The following is a 2204-nucleotide window of genomic DNA, read 5'->3' on the forward strand; positions in this document are numbered from 1 at the left end:
AGTCCAGTGCCGCGATCTTGGCTCACTGCAACCTCTGTCTCCCGGGTTCAAGCAATTCTCCTGCCTCAGCCTTCCGAGTAGCTGGGATTAGAGGCACCCACCACGCCTAGCTAATTTTTGTATTTTCAGTAGAGACGGGGTTTCGCCATGTTGGCCAGGATGATCTTGGTCTCTTGACCTCGTGATCCACCCTCCTTGGCCTCCCAAAACGCTGGGATTACAGGCATGAGCCACCATGCCCAACTCAACTATTTTTTAAAAAGGAGATGATTGCTTTCTGAATTTAATAATCCATCCAAAATTATTGTCTATTTAAATACTTTCTTGTGCAATTAATGATCTGATAAACCGAGACTATCTCAAGCTTTCCTGTGCCTTCTGCTATAAGAGACCTAAAAGAATAGAGGAAACAGTGAAAACAAATACTGAAATAAAATTTCATTTAAGAGTTTCAAGATGAATTGGAAGTTAAAATGTATATCACCAAAAGTGGTCAGATACATCCCCTATTGGGTTCAATAGCCACTATCTTTCTGATTTTTCAGCTTGTCAACAACATAAAAACAAGTCAAACAGATTAGCATATGGATACTGCTAGGATAAATAACAATGTAAGTGTACCTGTATTTTTATCATAGATCACTTACATCGGGTAGAGAGTTGGGAATAGTAAAATGAATATTTTGTGACTGATTCAAAGTTTAACAATTGAAACCCTAAGTAGACCCATATATGTAGGCTATTATGTATTTTATCAATCTTTTTTTTTTTCAAAGAAGGCCCTGTTAGGTTTCCGCTTTACCAACTATTGGAGAAAACTACACCATTTTAGAGCTACATTATAGAAACAAAAACTCACCTAATTACAGACGAGAGATGAGCCAACACACACAGTCTGGCTCTGTCAACCAGGCTGGAGTGCAGTGGCATGATCTTGGCTCACTGCAACCTCCAACTCCAGGGTTCAAGTGATTCTCCTGCCTCAGCCTCCCAAGTAGCTGGAACTACAGGCGCATCACCACACCCAGCTAATTTTTGTATTTTGGGTAGAGACGGGGTTTTGCCATGTTGCCCAGGCTGCTCTTGAACACCTGACCTCAAGTGATCCACCTGCCTCGGCCTCTCAAAGTGGTGCTTATATATTTCTATATGCCAGAGTTGATTATATGATTATTGCCACAGCCGTCTGCTGCGACTTGAAGGGTCAAAACTACCTTTAGCCAACCATGCCTTCAGGTCCACTGATAAAAAGCACGTTACTGGCCCTTGGAAAATAGGGAAAATGAGTGAAATATTTCACCATAGAAAAAAATTGGCAACAGTTCAAGAGGTGTTGCGACTTATTGCTGAACCATTAGTGCAAGATTCATTGCTAAAGGTTACGTTAAGGAAGTTAAGGAGTTTAGAAGAGAAAAACACGTAGGATTCGAGCGGGACGGGAGGCTTCCTGGAAGAAGCAGGCTTCCAGGAGAGCAGTTTTTGGATTTATGAAGCATATCAAGGAGTGGTAAACATACAAACTAGAATTCGATCTTCTAAGAAAGGGCTGGGTCTCATGGTGGGGACATTCACGCAGTCCCGACTCTGCCCTCGACATTCCATCCCTGGCACAGTTCCCTGTCCCCCAGCATTCCTTGCAGACTTACACCGTCCTACTCTCATAGGCTCAGGAGGAATACAAAGCCTTTCCTTTGTTTACAGATTCGTTTCGGAGACAAGACTGGGGTATTTTTATTTATTACCATTTACAAATACTAATAAAAGCTGCAAACAGTCACAGAAGAGATAATCATAGTGCCATGAATTGACACACTGGGGCCTGCAAAGTGTAACCTCCCGTTCTTCTTCCTGAGAACACTAAAAAGAATCGTTCTTGACTGGGGCTTTACCAGCTCGCAGCCAGGCTGCCCCTGCCCCATAGACTCGCCCCACGTGACTGGCGCCATCTTCCTGCAGGTCACGTGCTGGGGAGAGGCGGTCCTCAGGCCCGCTCCCCACTGATTGACAGGGAATGTCTTTGTTTTCCCGCCCACACGGTGAGGTCAAAGGGCTCTCCACGTGGGAATATACAGCGGTAACCGGTAACTCTCACTGGGGGAGGGGGTGGAGGTGGGGAAATGGAGCTGGGGGTGTGGGGGAAGGGAAAAGTAGGGAAGACAGGAAGGAAAAAGACAGGGAGCCTGGTGAGGGGTGGGCCATGGGCC

This window comes from Mandrillus leucophaeus, unplaced genomic scaffold, assembly GCF_000951045.1.
Source record: "Mandrillus leucophaeus isolate KB7577 unplaced genomic scaffold, Mleu.le_1.0 Scaffold93, whole genome shotgun sequence".
Lineage (NCBI taxonomy): Eukaryota > Metazoa > Chordata > Mammalia > Primates > Cercopithecidae > Mandrillus > Mandrillus leucophaeus.